The sequence below is a fragment of the Pleurodeles waltl genome, chromosome 7 (assembly GCF_031143425.1).
Source record: "Pleurodeles waltl isolate 20211129_DDA chromosome 7, aPleWal1.hap1.20221129, whole genome shotgun sequence".
NCBI lineage: Eukaryota > Metazoa > Chordata > Amphibia > Caudata > Salamandridae > Pleurodeles > Pleurodeles waltl.
Genome location: NC_090446.1, coordinates 1,476,399,745 through 1,476,421,842, shown reverse-complemented (window position 1 = coordinate 1,476,421,842; position 22,098 = coordinate 1,476,399,745). Strand labels below are relative to the sequence as shown.

At 43.4% G+C, this 22,098-nt stretch overlaps 1 protein-coding gene across 2 annotated transcripts in view; it reads right to left on the bottom strand.

Annotated features, from left to right (window-relative positions):
* The window catches only part of LOC138246536 (lens fiber membrane intrinsic protein-like), a 371,435-nt gene that overhangs the window by 171,014 nt on the left and 178,323 nt on the right, over positions 1-22,098 (bottom strand). The gene's annotated exons all lie outside the window — the stretch shown is intronic.

Below are 22,098 nucleotides of genomic sequence, written 5' to 3'. Positions count from 1 at the left end.
TTTTTGTTTGTATGGTTTTTTTTTTCTCATTAAACTCGCCTTCATATGTTTTAATACCTAATATCACTTTTCTTGTGCTGAAGCCACTCTTGCCTGTCTTTTCAGGTTCTCCGCTGTCCTTCTACCTTTCGGGGTATTCACTTTCTATCTTGTTTTCTTTAGCTTTCGTGGACTCTAGTCCCTGTATTGCCACATCCATGTATATACAACTTCTGGAGGTCATCTTCCTCCTCTTCTTTTTCTTTACTATCTTGTTTCTTTCCCATTTCTTTGCTTTTGCAAAATTGATATGCCTAGTTTTTTCCTTGTTACAGCAATTGTTTACTAATACTTCTTGTTATGCAACTTAGAACTGTTACTTGGAATGTTAAGGGGCTTAAATACCCCATTAAACGTCAGCGTGTCTTATCTCACCTAGCTCGTTTGAAATGCCACATTGCTTTGTTGCAAGAGACTCACCTCAATGACTCTGAGGCAATTAAGCTTAAAAAACAATGGGCGGGGGACATTTTCTACTCCCCTTCCATCACAAACAAAAATGGGGTAATTATACTCTGTCATAAATCTCTCAAACCTACCATAATTTCACAGCATCAAGATACAGAAGGTCGCTGGGTACTTGTTACATTTACAATTGACAATATTTCTCTTACTATCCTAAATATATACGGCCCCACACATCCAGATCCGAATTTTTGGAAGAATCTTTCACATATTGTCTTTGACCATTCCTCAAACAATTTACTAATAGGTGGTGACTGCAACCAAATTCTCGATCCATTTTTGAACAGACGTTCCACGTCACGTTTCGTTCCACATGCCTCCGACAAAGCTTTTAAAAACTTTATTTTACAGCATTCTCTCTCTGATTCCTGGAGAGTATGCAATCCCGACCTCTTGGAATACTCTTTTTATTCTCCTACCCAACATTCCCATTCTAGGCTTGATTATATCTTTCTGAGTAAAGGTTTATGGCAACATATGGTCAACTCTGAAACCGGTGCTATTTTGATCTCAGATCACGCACCAGTGATTACTGACCTTGATCTTTTTCTTAATGGTTCTAAAACATCTTCATGGAGGTTTAATAACTCTCTACTTTCAGATGCTACTTTTATCGCTTCTTACAGTAAGTTTATAGAAGAATACTTTCACATCAACGATAGTGATCAACTATCATTTCATTTTGTGTGGGATGCATTCGACGCAGCCTCTAGGGGTTTCATCATAAGTTACGCTCACTCAAAAAAAAAAGTCTGCTCAACAAAAATCGACTTCCATCCTTGAAAATATCAAGTCCCTAGAACATGAATACTATACTCACAAAACTAGTAAATCACATCTTGAAGCACTAGTCTCAGCTAAAATGGAGTTTAACCAATATACCACTGAACAAGCATGCAGCACCCTTCTGAAAATAAGTGCCAGATATTATGGTGGTAACAATAAAGCGGGTTCTCTTCTAGCTCGATATTTGAAACAAAGAAAAGAAAAAAGAACTATTAAATCTATCACAGATAACAATGGTGTTTAACACTTAAGAGATAAAGATATAGCATTTTGTTTCGCTTCTTACTGAAAGGACCTGTACACTCCAGAACAAATACCAACAGTTGAATCTCTCAACCAATATTTCTCTAATCTCAAACCAAGAGACCCATTGCAGATTGACCTCTCATCTTTGGACCAACCCCTACAATTTACCGAACTATATACAGCTTTAAAATCTCTCCCCAAGGGTAAGGCTCCAGGCCCAGATGGCTTCACAGTAGAATTCTTTATTCAGTTTGCTAAGTCTCTTTTTCCCAAACTCTTTCAATTACTTAATCACTTTATAATGTCAGGTTCTGCATCTGGCTCATTTACAGAGGCCATGATTTGTCTTATTCCCAAAAAAGATCGGGATGCGACTGACTGTAAAAATTATAGACCCATATCTTTAATTAATACTGATTGTAAACTCTATGCCAAAGTTTTAGCTCTCCGTTTACTCCCATATATACCTGACCTTATTGATTCTCATCAATCTGGTTTTATCCCTAATGTAAATGTAGCAGATAATTCCTGTTCTTATTAAAATATTATTAACAAGGCATCTAAACTTAAGATTCCTCTGGCAGCTTTATCATTGGATGCGGAAAAGGCCTTTGATAGGGTCTACTGGGGTTTCTTGTTGAAAGCATTGGAATGGCATGGACTAGGTACTAAATTCTGACATTTTATATCCATTCTTTATTCCTCACCATGTTCCTAGGTTATAACCATTGGTATCCGATCTCCTTTTTTCCCTCTTAAAAGGGGTACTCATCAGGGATGCCCATTATATCCTTTACTATTTATTTTGGCTCTCGAACCTTTTCTATACCAATTAAAAACGTCTGAACAATTTACGGGGTTTCAAATTAATAATGCACACATCAAATTTATGGCATATGCTGATGATATTCTTTTGTTCATGTCTCACCCTGACACTTCTCTTCCTGCATTCCTGCATGAACTCAACTTATATTCTGATGTATCTGGCTATAAACTTAATATAGACAAAACAGTGGTCTTACCACTTAATTCTCATTGCACTGGCTCTGTATTCCTTGATGCAGGATTATCTTGGAATTCTTCTAAGATTAAATGCCTGGGGGTATGGTACTGCACTACTCTCAAGGATACATTAAGGACTAATTTAGAAATCTTATCTGCAAAGCTTGTAGATCTCACACAGAAATGGTCTCCATTATATCTCACGTGGTGAGGCCACTTGGACACCATTAAGATGATGCTTCTCCCTATCATTAACTTCTTCCTTATGATGCTTCCTATTAAGATACCTAAACTATTTTATAGTTCAATTGATAAAATTCTATCCAAGTTCCTGTAGAACGGTAAACAATCCAGAATCTCTCTCTTGAAATAAAAACTTCCTAAAGTACAAGGTGGAGTTAATTTACCTGACTTTATAACTTATCACAAATCTTTTGGCATTAAGCAAATACATCCCTATTTAGCTACACTCAATGATGCCCCTCAAAAGCTATGGTTCTCTTTGGAAGAAACATGTATTTCTCCCTTTTCCCATAAACACATTATATTTATGTCTAACCCCCTTAAATTCTGGTTGCCCAGCACTATCTCCCATTCAGTCAATTTACTGAAACCTTTTTTTATTTCGCATCTTACCCCCATTAATCAATTCTTTAACAGTCCTATATGGCACAATAGTTCGCTTACGAAACAAGTTAAAACCTTGTGTTGGAAGGCTTGGATGACTAAAGGTATTCTTCTCATTTCCCAATTATATCATAAAGACTCTATCATCCCTTTTACTACTCTCTCAGCAATTTATAATCTCCCTCTTCGCATGAAATCCCAATATATCATTCTTTCTACTCTAGTCCAAGAGGCCCACAATAAACTTATACATCATAATCATTCTTCTCTTGCATCATCTCCACACCCGATTGTAACTTCTAATTATCCTAGGGCATCTAGAATTTATAAACTTTTAAGAACGTCTGTTTCACCTAGACTCAAATCACCTATTGAGACATTGTGGGAATCAGATCTTGGTGTTGTTTGGCCAACTTCCTTATGGGATAGAATATGGTATAAGATACATTCCACTGCACGCACTGCAAGTCTCACACATACCCTATATTTGTTTTATAATAGACTTTTATACACTCCTGTACGCCTTTACAAACTCAAAGTTGCACAAAATTACAATTGTTGGCGCTGCCTCACTCAGCAGGCTACTGACTTTCACATGTTTTTTTCCTGTCTATCCCTATCTACTTTTTGGCCCTCCATATGGTCTCGCATTTCAGCAATAGCTCAGATCTCCTTACCAATGTCATATGAATTACTGTTTTTGGGTGGTATACACGATATCTGGAGTTCATTCAGGCCTCTTGGAAAATCGGTGGACCTTTTGCTTTCTATTGCAATCTCTATTATTACTTCTAACTGGAAATCTTCGGAGAACATTACTCTCAGACAGTGGTGGAATTCTGTATGTTATCATCATAGACTTGACAGCTACAAGCTTGATTCAACAGGAACTTTCTTCAAACGGCATCAGCTATGGTTGCCATTAAGTAACTATCTCTCACGCACTGCGAAGGAAATGGATTTTTCTCCTCCTTTTTAAAAAATGTCAATATATTTCCTGTTTTTCTTCTTATATACATATTTCATCTTTCATTGGCTGTAACTAATGTCTAGTACCTTTCTCTCCACATGGCTATCACTTGAATCCCTTTTCTATCCCTATAGCTCTTCTCCCTCTCCCTCTCTCTTTCTTCTTTCTTTATTCAAACTTGGAGTCTTTGATACTATATTGCTGTATATGCCTAATTCATGTACAGGTTTAATATGCATTTATAAGTACAATATTCCTTATGCATATATATTCACAACTGCATATCTCTGTCCTGGCAATGTTAAGTTAATGTTCTTGTATTTGACTCAATAAAAAACATCTTTAAAAAAAAAAAGCAAGAACCAGTGAAGTCCAGTTCACTGACCGGCCGCAGACCAAGGAACTGGACACAGCAGTTGGACCACATTTCACCTGACGAATCCAGAGGACAAACCTTGCAGGTGTGTCAAGTTTGGTAGTACTGCGACCTCGAGTGGCTGAACCATGCAATAGGCAGTGGTACTGGACCCCCACCGTTGGACACCCAGAAGAAAAGTCCACTTCGGACTCTTCGAGGACCAGAAGCAAGCACCAGTCAAGGGACTTCAGGACACCCAAGAACCCCCCTCAGAGTAGCCCTGCTGACCTAAAATCCACCCTCCAAGTGACCTGCCCCTAGTTCCAAAGGATTCTTTGTGCATAGCTCTAGGCTGACCTATCTGCGCTGTGCCTGGCCTCCCTGGCCCTGCCATCAGAGAACCAGCTGTGCTCCGGTGTCCCCAACCCACTGTGATCTCTACACTCCAAGAGGACCCACCGGACTCATATTTAAGTCTGCCTGTGCAGTACATATCCAAGTGGTTCCCCTCGCCTGTCCTGCATTAGCTCCAAGACTTTCAGCTGCCCAAACTTCTCCGGCTGACTCACAGGATATCTTGATCGATCAATCAATCAATTTTTGTAGAGCACGGCTACCCACCCGTGAGGTTCTCAAGGCGCTGGGGGCTGGGAGGTGGGACCTCATCAGAAAAGCCACTTCACATTCTTCCTGAAGATGGTGAGCGATGGGCTTTGTCTGAGGTGCAGGGGGAGGTTGTTTCAGCTCTTTGCCGCTATGTAGTTGAAGGATCGTCCTCAGGCGGTGGTTTTACGAACGTGAGGGATGGTGGCCAGGGCCAGCTGGGTGAAGTGGAGGGATCTGCAGATCTGTGGAAGGAGATGCAATGGTCCAGGTAGCCTGGTCCTGCATTGTGTATGGCCTTGTACGTGTGGGTGAGTAGCTTGAAGGTGATTCTTTTCTCGACCGGGAGCCAGTGGAGGGTCCTCAGGTGTTGGGGAGATATGTTCTCAGCGTGGGAGGTCCACGATGAGTCTGGCGGCGGCGTTCTGGATGAGTTGAAGGTTTTTGATGTTTCTAGTCAAGGTGCCAGCGTGGAGGGCGTTGCCGTAGTCGAGCATGCTTGTGACTAAGGCATGGTTGACTGTCCTGAGGCAGTCTGCTGGGATCTATCTGAAGATTTTCCAAAGTTTGTGGAGTGTGTGCCAGCAGGGGGAGACGACTGAGTTTATCTGACGGGTCATGGATAGGGAGGAGTCGAGGACGATGCCAGGGTTGCGGGTGTGCTCAGTCCTCAGTCGGTGCAGGGGGGGCGCTGAGGGATGTGAGTCACCAGGGGTCGTCCCAAGCTGATGGCCTCAACCTAAAACCAGAAGGTGACATTTGTGAAAGCATTGCCTGATTTTATATGCATTTTTTTTTAAATGTCCATTGATTCCTGTGGTGCGTAATTACGGACAAAAATACTATTTTTGCTAAACTTTGAAAAATCATAACCTAAGAAGTGCTTACCCCATTTTAATGATCTTGTTCTTAAAAATGTTATAAAAATCTGAAGTATTTTTGTAAATTGATCTTGATTTATTCTTTTGGGTGTGTATCCAAATTTATTGATACTGTAAGTACAACAAATGCTTATCACTTCTCCATGATTGTCCTATCTGCTTGACCAAGCTACCACAAAAATTAGAGTATTCGGTGGTCTAGTTTTTACCTCTTTAAAACAACATGGGGTTACTTGGACTTTCTGCACAGTGCACATCAATTTGTGTACACTATGCAGAGAGCCTGCCTCCTAAAGTGCCCCACCTGAAAACACACATTTAAGTGAAAACACAGCACTGTGCAAAGTAGGAGATGCTGTGTGTTCCATAGCTATAGCGAGTGCATATACCTTGCTTACATCAATTTTACAGTCATCTTGTTGTTACAAGCAATATTTTACACTCTCCCAAGACTCCCAGTAGATATCTTCATTGGTTTGTAATAGCTCAAGCCAGCCAAGTTGGAGAACACAAGGAGCTCACCCCGCTGGGCACAAGATGGGAGGTGTGATTATGCTGGGGTTATATGTACCCATGTTTTTTACTGATGTATTAGGTAAGTGCCAGTTTGGCTCACGCTGGGCCATTTGCTTCAGTCACGCAGTTAGATTGTTTTTTGAGAGATAAAATTGTCAATATCACCATATTTAAAAATCCTATTTTTCAAAGCACTTTAACATTTCTTTTAGGTTTCAACAGTCCATAAGAGTGCATGTTGTACAGAAGAAGCGTAGCTAAAAGGAACAGAAAAGAAAACAATATGACGTGACCAGCGCTGAACACATCACATCACTTTTTAGGTCGAGCGCGCAAGCACATTGACCTGTTGTAAGTCTTGTGGGCTTTCAACCACGCCCACCTCACACCAATCACTCATACTCGTTCCTGGGCTTGCCTTTCAAAAATCCTTTGGTATAATTTGTAAATGTTTTACGTTTGTCCAACCTTGGGGTGGTTTTGTTACCGCTTTGCAGACTGACCCTGTTACATGGAAAATTGCACGATTGCCGATATGTTCGACTGTGAGCGAACTTCTTTTTCCTTTTGTGTCTCTCCTTCATGATCATACTCATGGTGGCCGTAGTGCTTGAATCGGCACGCTTTTGTCGACCCCTAGGATGACTTTAATAAAGAGAGGGGTAGGTCTTTGGTCTCCTTGGCAGGGTGGGGGCTGCTTTAAAAGTTACTTTAAGTAATAATACTCAGAGCCTGGTAGCAGCAGAACATAACACTTAATAATTAACTAGTCTCTTTGGTTCTGTCAGGGCTTCTCCCAAACAAACATAAATCTGGTTTATTTCCACAGCTGGAAATTGCTTTTTGTTCTGACAGCACTGCACTGACATGTAGTGTCCCTTACTCATGTACCACGACAAACATCCACCGACAACCCCCACAATCAGCTTTACTGCTGTGCACATCCAGCTGTGCACCTGAGCAGGCACATTACCCCAGAGATGTTTGTTAGAAACAGCTTTTCAGAGACAGCCATGCACAGACAATCTTCTCAGAGTTTTAAATGGCCATCTTCTGCACTTACCATTGAGAGTGTCATACTGTTAATGGAATGCTACTGGCAGTTCTTAGCAGCAAACAGGCACACTGCAATAGTTTGAGTGCTTATAGCAAGATGTGCATTTCAAGTACTGCACTGCATATAATGCTCCTTCGCGTTATGTACAGCCCGTCCTGTAACACTTATTGTGCCTTCTGCTTAGCGTTCAGCACTGCCCTAATAGATCTGCAGACACATTTCACACCTATACATAGACATCACCACAAAGACACATCATCACCCCTCCTTTTTAGGTCGAGCACACAAGCGCTTTGACCTGTTATAAATATTGTGGGCTTTTAACCACGCCCATGTTCAGGCCAACATAACATCCTTATTACACTATGACTGTTTGAACACTCTTGATATCTTGAGTGGCCCTTCTAGTTTTTTTCTCCTCTGTGGCTGTCTTGTGTCTTTTTTTGGGGACTTGCATTAGCCATACAGCAACTTTGATAGTGGCAGTGGTAAAAGTGGTATCCTATTGAAATTGGCATGGCAGATTTAAATTATGATTCTAAATACCAACATTTTCATTTTTTGCTGCAGATAGGGGAATAAGGTAAATGGAAGTGCTTTGGTTATATGCAGGGCTACTGCAATTGTATGACAGGAAAAGATGAAATGATGAGGCAGAGTTGACCAATTTATGTGGCAAGAACAGTCCAGTTATGAATTTGCAATGCCAATAGCTCTAACTCAAGCAAATGCGAGACCTAATGATTGCAAATGCTTGTTTAAGACCTGCAACGACTTCGAGATTTGGAGAAGAATATAAGTAAAGAAGAAAGGGGCGGGAGAAGTTTTTCCTTTTTTCTTCTTTCAGTGTTTGGATTAATGTTTTAGGGAAGCGGCCGTTTCCTCGCAGCCCGCCCACGGGCCATTGCCGTGTGCTGCTCTCTTGGAGTGATTTCAATGTTCTGCTTACTTTCATGTGTCATTTTGTTTAACAGGCGTCAATGTGACTATTGTATACACTCGGGGTTGGCAGCAGCAGGCGGGAGAGTCCGTGGAAAATGGGAGGGGGGAGAGGGAGGGAGGGAGAATGCAAGACCAGGAGGGAAGCCGGCTGTGAAAGTTGGTTTTCTTTGTCCGCGTCTGGTAAACCAAGCCGCACAGCCTGGCACTCCTCCGGTGCGGACCCCTTTTCTGTCTCAATTCTTCACTTCTGCGAGCTCAATGCAGACCAGAGCCCCTCGGCCTTACTTTTTATGTTCTTTTCGTCCTCCACGCATTGTAAATAAACTCCTGGAGGCAGTGCTTAATTTGTGCGTGTTGTTTCCGGCGCTGAGCACCGGCACTTATTTTTGAGGGCCGGGGCTTATTCTTCTGCCTCAAGCATTTGGTCATAGCAAAAGACATATGGGAAAGACGAAGGAAGGGGAAAACGAAAAAGCGTCACAAAGAGAGAAAGTAGAAAGCTGCGAGAGTGAGCTGAAGGGCCAGTGAGTGGCTGTAAATGGATTGAAGAGGCCCGAGAAGTCTGCAGAATTACGCTGCATCAGTATCCGGTGCTCGCACATTTAATTGCAGCAGCCGTCTGTTTAAGAGAAGGGCTTTGGGCACTGGCACGTTTTTATTTACAAATTAAGCACTGCCTGGAGGGCTCTGGTTCCAGGAAACTAATGGACTGAGGGGTCGTTGAGCCATCCCCCTCCAACCATCCGCCATGCTGCCGCGGGACTTTTGGGTGAACAAAGGCTAAAGTTCTAGGGTGGGATGTTCGTTTTTATTTTATTTTTTTATGTTTCATATAGCGCCAACGCTGAGCGTGAAGTAAGGGGCGGACGGTCACTGTATCCCTTCCCCCTCAATAGACATCAGTGGTAAAACTGGATTATAATTTTTTTTTTACATAATCTTCCGTTTGCCTCTTGCAACAGGTCCCCTGCATGGGTCTGTCACATCACGGGTGCACGTTCATATTTGGGGTGGACCCCTGCTCCCGTGTCTCGGAGCACGCGCGTGTGCTGACACTGCGTGCAAGCAGCACCTGGGGCTTCTGCCTCGGTCACAGCGTGCGCCTGGAAGCCCCTTTCAGACACTTGCTCCTTCGTGTCACGTGTGCAGCCGGGTCCAAACTAAGGTTATACCCCGGTCACAGGGTGACCACGTCCGGTTCTAGGGTGTCGCAGTCTCCATATGCAGCACTGTGTCACTCATGTAGCGCTTTCACGTCTCCCGCCGCGGCCTCAAGGTGCTTTCCAGCAGCTGGGTGAGTTATTACTACCTCTGTGCTGCAGGGGTGGCCGTTGAGTGTTGCAGCCCTGTGGGGGACCCTGGGAATATGCTTCAGATGTAATATCATTCTGTTAGGATCGGATCTCCAGCAGCGCAAACAAACCTCCCGCGGATACAGCAGGTGTGAAAAATCACATCTTTATCCTTTTCTGAATTTTCGATGCTTGTTGAGGGCCTGCTTCCTCCTGAGGGTAAGCTTCTGATATACACGGAATGTTTGTCTGTGTGTCTCGGCGCTCGGGAGCTTCCCGGTCCCATGTATGAATAGTTCACTCATCCAGCATCTGTGGCTCGCGCTGATTTAGTGAGTTGAACAGGACTGCAGTCGCCCCTGTGCAGCGCGTCCATGCGGCTCTGGCCGGCTGCCCACACTGGGCTGTGGTTGGCCTTCTCTACACACTTTATGATGGAGGCATCGGACCTCCAACCCCCCCAGAGCTTGTCTCAGCAGTCCCCAGTGAGAAGCAACGTTCTCGATCTTCTATAAAACTATTGTTACTAAATTAGCCTGAACACCGTTTTTTCGCAGCAGCCGCGTTTTCAGAAGAGAGTTTTGGGGACCGGCACGTTTTTATTTACAAATTAAGCACTGGTGATATGGTCGCTATTTAGTATAACCCCTCTGGAATGAGATGACTGAGGGGAGGGGGTCCGGAATCACAATTACATTTTGGCAGGAATGTTAGTTCCATTGTGCAACGCAAGTTTGAATAAGCATCTCTTCAAGGGAAGAGAAGATGATTTCACAGGTGCTATGGTCTTCTTTGAATTGCTGTAGTGACATTCAGGAAATACGAATTTCTCCCACCCCAGAGTGTCCCTTTATCAGATGGTTTATTGTTTTGTTCGAATAAACCATAATAACTTGATAGAATGCAACTGCTACCAGCTGCGGCAATTCTTTGAATGTATTCGGCTTTCAGGGAAGGGGTTTCCCCCGAACGTAATCTGTTGACATTTCCTGGTGTTAAATTACCTAAACAGGGGGGTCTCTTCATTGGTTCATTCCACAGCATCCCTAACAGCAGTAGAATGTCTTGGCTGAATCTGGAGGCTGAAGTCCTACCGCAGAAAAGCTGTAGCCTACTGCCTTAAACCTTTGGTAATTTGCTGGAGTCTCCTTTCCAGCTATTGTGTGTCTCCTGAAAGCAGCCTGGACACCTTTCAATTGTTCAAGCACAATGGGGCCACCATCAGAACGGTCAGCACGACAAGACCTTTCTGTCTAGATCATCTCTGGGTCCCCACACCAGGTTACGGGGGCCCAAAATAATAATATAAATATAATAAATAATTGCAATATTTTTATTTTTTACTGCAGATATAGGAAGAAGGATGGAAGTGCTTAAGTTATATGCAGGGCCACCGGAATTATGTGTCAGACAGGACAAAATTATGCGGCCGGGTTGACCAATTTATGTGCCAACAAAAGCCCAGTTATGCACTTACAACGCCAATAGCGCTAACTCAAATAAATGTGAGACCGATTGCATTGCAAATGCTTGTTTCCCTTTACTTTCAGCCACGCTTTTGTACGATATGGCTAAAAACTATTGACAACGCTACTTGCTCTTGCATAGGCAAGACCTATTGACTTTGCTATTGCTTGTCTTTTTTAGGTCAAGCGTGCAAGCGCTCAGGCTTGTTGTAATCTATCTGTGGGCTTTTAACCACGCCCACCGCATGCCCATCACTATCACTCGTTCATGGGCTTGCCTTTCAAAAATCTTTTGTTATCATTGGTAGATGCTTCACGTTTGTCCCTCCTTAGGGCAGTTTTGTTGTCACCTTGGCCACTGACCCTGTTACACGGATAATTGCTCGTTTGCCTGTATGTTTGACTGCGAGCGAACTTCTTTTTCCTTTTGTGTCTCTCCTTCGTGCTCACGGCAGCCGTGGCGCTTTGAATTGGCTTGAGTATGTCAACTGTTTTACTTTTCATTTTCAAATTATGTGGCAAGAAAAGTCCAGTTAGGAATTTACAACGCTACTAGCCCTAACTCAAGCAAACGCAAGACCCATTGCATTGCAAATGCTTTTTTTTTTTTTTTTACTTCTGCTTGTTAAACGCAGTAGCACTGGCCGGCATCAACTTACAGATAATTAATGATTTCCTTTTTCTCCTAATTGCTCTGAGGCAGATTTTTGGAATTCGCATATTGTTTCTACTGTTCTGCCATTTTATCTGGCAATTATTAAGATATGATTGAGAGCTGATAAAAAAAGAACCAGAGCTAAACAGAACATAACAAAGGCCCCTTCCTGCTTTTCCTCCACTAATTCTGCACACTGCTTGGAAGTGGTGGCTTGGCCTAGTTTCTAAACGCAAATGAATGTTTTCTCTTGTTAGGCGGTGCAGAGGACCTGCTTTTTATGTGAAAGAGAGTTAATCTCGGGGTCCCTTACAGATTATTTTTATTAGTGCATCAAAGCAAGAATCTACAAGGGCATAAACTCACTTCCTGATTCCAGGGAAAATTGATTTAAAAATGTATTTAAATGTGTTTTACTTCTCTGCTGCTACTGCTGTCTTGATAACTTGAGTAGCAAGCAAGCCGCTGACTTCTTTAATGCCTGCTGGGGACCGTTTTCCTTTTCCTTCTTTTCTAGACATGTCAGGAATGTTTTACATTGCTTATTTATATTTGACATAAGTTTAGTAAGTATTTGTCCTTGGTTTTCGCTTTTGAGCCTCTTCGGATCATGGGTCCTTTTAGGTGGCATATATGCCTTTTCTCTTTTTCCTGGTTTGTATATTAGTGAGAATAATGAGAAGCACAGACACCTGCCCACTTCTCACTCTAGGGGAAGTGGGTCCTCTAATCCGGCTAAGAACCTGCTCAGAAGGGGCTCCCCTGGGGCAGCTCTCAATGTTTCTGATAAGCAGCTCTAGCTTACATTTCCGATGGTTTTAACAGACAGGAGGAGAGTGACTGGTTGTCACCTGCAAATGTTCATTCCTCTCGAGTCTCCTCTTCATCTCTATCTTCAGTCTCTTCCTCTTGCACCACACCAGCTATGACATGGACGAACCTGATTCTGGTGTTTCGAGCAAAATGCATTCAAATTGTAGGGACTAGGGGCCAGATGTAGCAATGGGTTTACGCGTCGCAAACAGCGATTTTCGCTGTTTGCGATGCGCCAAACCCACATCGCGATGCCCTATTCCCGTTTTGCGAGTCGGTAACTTGGTTACTGACTCGCAAAACGGGACTGCGAGTAGCAAATAGGAAGGGGTGTTCCCCTTCCTATTTGCGAGTCGCAGCGCGATGCAGGATTGCTTTGTGACAGCGAACGCGGTTGCAAAGCAATCGCAGTTACCACCAGTGTCACACTGGTGGTAACCCATACGCACAAGGGAAGGGGTCCCCATGAGACCCCTTCCCCTTTGTGAATGGCCTGGAAAACATTTTTTCCAGAGCAGGCAGTAGTCCTATGGTCCTATGGTCCTATGGACCACTGACTGCTCTGAAAAAATGAAACTGACACGTTTCATTTTTTAATTTTGTAATGTATCTCGTTTTCCTTTAAGGGAAACGGGCTGCATTACAAAAAAAAAAACTGCTTTATTTAAAAGCAGTCACAGACATGGTGGTTTGCTGTCTCCAGCAGGCCACCATCCCTGTGAGTGCTGTGAGTTGCAAGGGGGTCGCAAATTGCGACCCATTTCATTAATAGTGCGAGTCGCAATTCAGGATTTTCCTACATATGGCCCTAACTTCTTATATCTCCTTAAATCTGCATCTTCCCATGGGTGAGGAGCAGCCATAAGTGGTTAGGCAGTTCAGCAACCCAGTCTTTCCCAGATAGCCTGTGAGTTCAGCAGTGCAAGTTCTCTTTAAAAGAGAATGGAAGGATCCAGAAAATACTTCTGTTCTTGGGTTTAGGGGAGGGCTCTATCCTTTAGCTAAGGTAGAATTGGAGCTTCCCTCTAAGCTCTCCCTTTACCCTTTATAGGTTTACAAAACAGGTCTGTTGATCAAGATTTTGTCTGATAAGGTGGTGATCCCAGATCCTGTAGCTAAGAGGATTGAGGCATCTCTAAACATGGCTTACTCCTGCCTAAACTGGAAGGGATGTGTTCGGTTTACACATCTCAGTCTCCGGTGAGGGATTTTAAAGCCCTTTTCACTGGTATGCAGGTGGGAGAAAATGTCAGCCATCTCATGTATTACTTTTGACATCTATAAGCATCAGCCATGTCTGCAAGTGGGATTGTGGCTGCTAGGAGACAGTTGAGGATGAAGACTGACTCTTCTCTAAGGATGTGCCTGTCGAAAATATATTTTTTCAGGATATAAACTCTTCAGAGAGGAACTAGGGAATGTGATTCTAGAGTATTTCAAATGTAGAAAGCATACTGTTCCTTTTCACATTAATCAAAGACTTTTCCAAAGAGAAGAAAGCACTACAGCACTCCCTGAGGGGACACATTTGACATCTCTTTCAATAAAGTTGGTTCTAACCCAAGTCTTGGGGGTGAGGGTAATTCAAAGAACTACCAGGACCTCAAAAAATCATGCTCCTGACCCTAGTGGCCTGGTGGACAAGGTGATTGGTGGGAGACTGACTTCCTCTTTCAACACTTGGCAGAATCTACTCTGGGACAACTGGGTTCCTCAGGTGGCTTCCTTGGGTTACTCTCTAGAATATCAATCTTTTCCATCAGGGTATAATGTCCTATTGACTCACCTCCCTCTGACACAAGGAAAGAATCCTGCATTGTGAGAAGATATTGCACATCTGCTCCAGCAGAGAGTTGCTGTGCCTGTTCCAGATTCAACCAATAGTCAGGTTTGTTACTCTACTTTTTTTTTACGATGAAGATGTCCTCAGAAAAATATCATCTTATCAGAGACCTCAAAGATCTCAATCTATTCTCAGTACAACTCATTTCAAAACGGACTCCCTGAACAAGTGATTTCTGTATTTCTTCTGCGGGATTTCCTAGCATCCCTAGATCTTTTCAGCATTGAACATGTCTCAGCAATGGAATTCTTACGAGTACAAGGAGACATGGTAAATGTTCCTACTTTCCTAGTTTCCTTTATTGGTTGCTGTCGGCAATGGTCGCTCATTACACTGAAATGTATTTTAGCTTTTCTTTCTTTTAATAGCTCTCTCTGTGGTTCCTCGAGCCAGACACCTTTTGAGACCTCTCATATCTCTGATTCTTCATCACTGGCCTCCGACAACCAACAACTTTCAGCTATTTATCCCGACAGCACAGCCCTTGAGAGGTCAACTTCAATGATGGTTAGTTCCAGTCAATTTAGAGAAAGGAGTTTCTCTTTCCCTACAACAAACGATGGTGAAAACAACTAATGTCAACAGGGGAGCAGTTCTTGGTTCAGATTTAGATTCGCAAATTGCAAGTTGCAATCTCTAATGTACAACAGTGTCTTCAATACTGTTTAGATTTGCAAATGGGTCTCAAGGGACCTGCCTCAAATTCATGAGGCAGGCCGCATTTTGTGACCCACTGGGAATGGCCAGCACTCACAGCGATGGTGGCCTGCTAGGGTCAGCAGACCACCATGTCTGTGACTGCTTTTTAAATAAAACATTTTTTTAGGTCGAGCTAAGTGTTCAACGTGCTGTATACTTTTACGTATACTTATACTGTGTGTTCCAGCGATTTCATTTGTTGGTTCCAGTGTCCTTTAAAAATCCTTGCTTGCTAGTAGTCAGTTCAGCCTCTTTGTTCTGCCTTTTTCACTTTGGGAGCAGCACCAACTACTGTATAATTACGCTATGTCCTGTTTATGTCTTCTGTAGGGGACTTTTTTTTTCAGTATTTGCCTGTTCGTCTTACACTGTGGGTGCGTTTTCAGTCCCTCCTCCCCACCAGCTCCCTCTGCAAACATAAAAACAACAGCAGAGGGGGGCTTTTCAAGGGCCAGATCGCCCTCATTTTCATTTGCAACGAGCACTTCCCATAAATGAGTGTCTTGTTTCCTTTGTTCAGAGGGGGGACCGCTTCAGGGCCACCACGCTTCCTCTGCTATCTGTGCATGTTTCCCTGTTTTGTTAGTTTCCTGCTCGTCTTTATGAGCTCTTGTTTTTTTCCCACTAGAACAAATAGGCCCTCATTCTGACCTTGGCGGGCGGCGGAGGCCGCCCGCCAAAGTCCCGCCGTCAGGTTACCGTTCCGCGGTCGAAAGACCGCGGCGGTAATTCTGACTTTCCCGCTGGGCTGGCGGGCGGTCTCCTTCAGACCGCCAGCCAGCCCAGCGGGAAAGAGGCTTCCACGATGAAGCCGGCTCGGAATCGAGCCGGCGGAGTGGAAGCTGTGCGACGGGTGCAGTTGCACCCGTCGCGTATTTCACTGTCTGCGCAGCAGACAGTGAAATACATTTAGGGGCCCTCTTACGGGGGCCCCTGCAATGCCCATGCCAGTGGCATGGGCACTGCAGGGGCCCCCAGGGGCCCCGCGACCCCCCCCTACCGCCATCCGGATCTCGGCGGTCCGACCGCCGGGATCTGGATGGCGGTAGGGGGGGTCAGAATCCCCGCGGCGGTGCAGCAAGCTGCGCCGCCGCGGAGGATTCAATGGGGCCGCGGTACACTGGCGGGACCCCGCCAGTGGTGCCGGTCCGACCGCGGCTTTACCGCCGCGGTCGGAATCCCCATTGAAGCACCGCCGGCTTGTCGGCGGTGCTCCCGCGGTCCTCCGCCCTGGCGGTCAAAGACCGCCAGGGTCAGAATGAGGGCCATAGTCTTTACGAAATGCCCCGTGATAGCGATCTTATATTATCTCCTTAAAAGAGAGTGTTCACGTTGTCTCTTATCTCCTCAATGCATCTGAGCTTGTTGAAACCTGACAATATCATGAGTGGATGGGGCTTGAATAATTAATAACCTAAAACAGAAGGAGCCTGTGTTTTAACAAACCACATGGCACTCAGCTCAAATGAGAAGCATGCACGCCCACACAACAGCACTTTCAATGCTGCAGAGCAGTGTCTCGAACATGTGGCTGCAGTGACCTCACAGTGTAGCAGGGAGCTTTGGGAGAAATAGGGCCTTATTTCAGGGCGGGAAATGGGGGACTTACAAGAACGTGGTACCGGGCCTGAACGAGCTGTTGTTCGGGGATATGATTGTAAGATGTGTTCGTTAATGGATGATTGTTAATGGATGCATTCAACATTTTGAAAGTGGAAAGCAATACAGTTTGAGGCTAAAATATGTGGCGGGTATTGACAGACAATCATAAAAGATAATAACTTAAATTGCAGAGGTACCGAAGGCAGGAATTGAAACCGTTTCATTATACACATTGCTGCTTTGAGCACTGTATTAAAGTGAAGAATAGCGAAGAATGTGGAAAATGAATGACCGCAAAGCGAGGGGCCGGCATACACATTCTCTGTAACCTTTTCCAATAAACGCCAAACTGCTCTTCCTTGTAATACCTAAATTATTCAACCATATACTGTAAGGAAACTCATGCACTGCAAAACAAAACCAAAAAAACCACAGCATTCACGTATTCCCGGTCGAAGTCACACGTTTATTTATGCATACCAATTTTTATAAATAAAAACATATTTTTGTATGGGAAACTCGGAAAAGCAGTCTCCTTTATGTTTCAGCTATTTTGTGTTACTTTATTACTTGAGAGAACAACTCCTGGGACCTTTCATCAGGAATTTATATGAGCAAATCCCTCTGTGGCTCTGTGATTTAAAGCATCTACTGTCCTCCATAGAATGTTTTTAGGTTGAGCAAGGCAGCGCGCAAGTGCTGCTTTTTCCCGACGTGTAGTTATCTATTTGGGCCTTTAACCACGCCCACCTCACGCCCATCACGTTCACTCGGTTGTAGGCTTGCCCTTCCAAAATCCTTTGTTATTTTTGGAAAATGCTTTATGTTTGTCCCTCCTTGGGGCGGTTTGGTTACCGCCTTGGCCATCGCTCCTGTTACATGGCTTATTGCACTTTTGCTGATACGTTTGGCTGCAAGCAAACTTCTTTTTCCTTTTGTGTGTCTCCTTTACACTCATGCTCATGGTGCCCGTTGGCTCGCTTATGTGAAACTTTTTTACTTTTCATTTTAAATTTACATGGCAAAAAAAGTCTGGTTAGGAGTTTACAACGCCAATAGCTCTAACTCGAGCTAACGCAAGATCCATTGCATTGTAAATGTTTGTTTTAAATGCAGTCCGTTTTCCTTACATTACATTGAAAAATGAAAAGTTTCCTTTCCATTTTTTCAGCGTAGGCAGTGTCCACGGGGCCACTGCCTGCTCTGAAAACATGCTGGTGCCTCCATTCATAGAGGGAAAGGGGTCTCTTGTGGACCCCTTCCCATTTACGAATAGGTTACTACCTATTTAAGTAGGTGGTAACTGCGATTGTTTTCAGACTGCAATCCTGGTTGCAAAACAATCGTACATCCCCTGCAACTCGCTATTAGGAAGGGACACCCTTGGCATGTCCCTTCCTAATAGCGAGTAGCAAACCCTATTTTGCGAGTCAGTAACAAGTTACTGACTCACAAAATAGGGTTGGTACATGGTACAAGGCCATATAGCATGCACAGACAGTACATTCACTGCTTGCGACTGCTAAATAGCTTTGTACATCTGGCCTTTGGTCCTCAGTTCATTCCTAAACTTAATTCTGTGTTTCATAGGTCTCAGGAGACTGTTCTTCCTGTTCTTCCTTCTCCCTCTGATTCTAAATCCACTTTGGTTGTGGTCAGAGACATGTTTACGATTTATTTGGCTACATCTGCTAATATCAGGAAAAGTGTAGCACTTTTTATTAATTGTGGTTAAAAAATCTTCCCTTTCTACTTTGTTCTTTTGGCTAAAGAAGGTAATTTCCATTTCTTATTCCAAAGCTGATTGTCTGCTCCTAGGTTCAGGCTGGTCAACTTGAGGTATGGCAGCTTTATGGGCAGAGGAGGGTGGCTTCTTGATTGGAGGCATCTCGACTGTAGCAATGTGGACTTCCCAATCTACCTTTACTGACCATTCTAGGATGAATTTAGGCTAGAATTCTGAATAAGATTTTAGTAGAGCAGTTCTTGGTTCTAAACACATATAAAGCCACCTTTGATTCGACAGTCATGCTTATTTTTTTATCGTTGTACATCAAAGAGATTTGTTGTGGCATGAATTATGTCAAATGTAAATTTCTTTTATACATGCTTGGGTATTCCTCCTTACAGTAAGGCAATGAGGAATTGGCAGGAGATAATGTCCGTACTATTTACCAGTAGTCTTCATTACTCTGATTCCCTATTCCTCATTCCATTACTTATAGGCCTTTACCCAACCATGTTATTGGCAACAATATGATTTATTGGCAAGGTATGGACACCCAGAGATGGAAAATATGTGATAGCAAGTCATAACTCTTTGCCTTTTGTAAGGTACCACTCCCAAGATCCTTGATGTAAATTGAAATATTTTCATATTTTTTATTATTGTGAATTTTAATATTAAACATTACAATTATAGTAAATGTGATTATATAAATTGATAATAATTCTAATAGTAATTATGAATATATTAAGCACACCAAGTACAATTTATTAATTTTTCAATTCATTCATTTTTCCAGAGCTGGTGGTGATTGACCGTGCAGCATCATGAAGAAGACTGAAACAAGCACATCCTGTCCCTCTGATCCCAAGGGTACAAGTCATTTATGGTCAAATTTCCAACATGGAGTTACGCTGACAAGCCCGCAGGACCACTCATCATGGAAAACTTTGTTAGAGGCAGCTCAAGTAAGGAATTGCATTCCACTATTAGACATTGTGAGAAATGAGGAAAGCAACACGGTTCCCCAAGTATTTTACCACAGGAAGTCTAGGAGTCTGTTTACTATAAAGAGAACCTTACACACTATTAAGCGAAAAACTGAAGCAAGTGTCAGTGATGATGCTGGAATGAGTGAGTGCACGAGTAAATGCTTAAAACAGAAGAACATCATTAAAGTCAAACATGTATGCTGAAGAATGTATATTTTATAGAAAGATAAATTGCTACCAGGGAACGTCAACGCATAAGAAATTAGTCAAGGCCACAGAGCTTAGAGTTGACAAAAGACTTTGAGAGTGTGCAACCATTAATTGTGATTCAAAGATCTTAGCAGTTTGTTGTAGGGACGTAGTGACAGCATAAACCCATTATCATGCTTCTGGTATAGAAACAATACATGGGTTAAAGCAAAGGAGGCAGATCATGCATCCAGCCTTCAAACCGATAATCACTGTAAAAATATGAGAGATGAAGCATATGATGAACTATTTCAATACATAAGAACTGTGATTATTCCTAACAAAGAGGAAATACGTGTGATGACTTTCATCGAAAGGCTTGAAACCCTCATAACACACAGAGGTATACAGTGAATAGACGAATCAACCAAGAAGCATATTAGAAGGAAACTGGATTCTGAGTTCGGTGACAGCCTCCAATTATTCCCAGAAAACCAAGAAAAAATTATTGGCCCAACCTGACAATGTCAATCTACAGGAGGTTTTAAGAGAAAACCAGAGTTTGAAAATAGAATTTTCAGTTTTAAAGGTTAAGGCAACAGACATGAACAAGATCATTGATCAAACATCATAGCACATAGGAACAATAATTAAGACAAACTTGACATCAACATCATGGCCATATCATCCATCAGACATTGTTAAAGATGAATTTACAGTGCCTGATTGCCTTAAATGGTTCCTATTTGGACTTTTGACTGGAGATCCAGAAAACACAAAGTTGTTCAAAAGGGTCACCTTAGTTATGCAATCATTCTGTGCAGTCACAAATGGTCAGCAGAAAAAACCCAAGTAATTGTTGCTCCCATACGCTGTAAAAACACTGACAGGCAATGTTGAAATCATCCACACTGTAAAATGACTTGGTCATGGGATTTCATACTAACAACTGTGTCTTCAGAAACTTGCTGCTACCTTAAATGAGCAAATTGTTCTTCCAGACAACATTCAGCCTCATCTCTTCAATAACATAGGATGGGATCATATTTATAGGTTGGAAGAGACTCTTACTGGTAAGGGGAGAACTCATTGAGTCAACAGTAAAGCTGTGCTGCCCAAGTTGTTTGGACCAAAACCTTTTAACCTCTTAGGTGCGGGCGTCGGCCACTGGCCGACGCCCACACACCCTCCCTGGTGCGGGTCACGACCAGTGGCCGACACCAGGAAGGGCATTAATAAATCCTCGGGTGCGTCGCACCCGAGGATTTTTTTTTTATTTTTTTACTCCCCCCGGGAGACACGGAAGCTACCGTGTCTCCCCCCGCCCCCCACCCGCCCCTTTGTGACGTTAGCGCGCCGCGAGGTGCGCTGACGTTGCAAAGGTGTTTTCCCCATGAAAGCAGGAAGCAGCCTTGCGGCCGCTTCCTGCTTTCATGGGGAAAACGGCCTTTTACACGTTCGGGAAGGCCTCGTAAGAAAGGGGAGAGTCTCCCCTTTCTTACGAGGCCTTCCTGAAAGTGTTTCCTGGCCCCCGGTCGCAGCTGTGCTGCGATCGGGGGCCAGGAAACACTTTCAGGTTTCCTGGCTCCCCCGATCGCAGCACAGCTGCGATCGGAGGGCCAGGAAACATTTTGAAAAGGCCTCGTATGAAAGGGGAGACTCTCCCCTTTCTTACGAGGCCTTCTGAAACGGTTTCCTGGCCCCCGATCGCAGCACAGCTGCGATCGGGGGCCAGGAAACCCCACTAGACACCAGGGATTTCACTTTTGGGGGGCAGCCCCCCCCCGGAAAACGGGCCGCCCCCCCCCGGCATAATTTTTTTTTATAAAAAAAAAGGTAGGTGCCCCCTGGGGGGGTGGGGGGGCGTGATCGCGCCCCCCCCAGGGGATTTTTTCTTTTTCCAAAAATAAATAAATAAATAAATTTTAAAAAAAATGAAATGACAGGGGGTCGCCCGTGGGCAGGGTGACCCCCTGTGGGGGCAATTTTTTTTTTAGATGTTGTAGGGTTTCCCTGGGGGCCATTTTGGCCCCCAAGGAAACCATACAACAACTAAAAAAAATATATGTATATATCTATATATATATATATCTATGTAGATAGATATATCTAGGTACATGGATATATCTATAGATATATCTATGTAGATGATATATATATATATATATATATATATATATATATATATATATTTATATATATATATATAGGTAGATCTGTATCAAAGAGATTTATAAAGCGCGCTACTCACCTGTGAGGGTCTCAAGGCGCTGGGGGGGGGGTGGACGGGGGGAGGGAAAGGGGCTAGGATGTTCACTGTTCAAAAAGT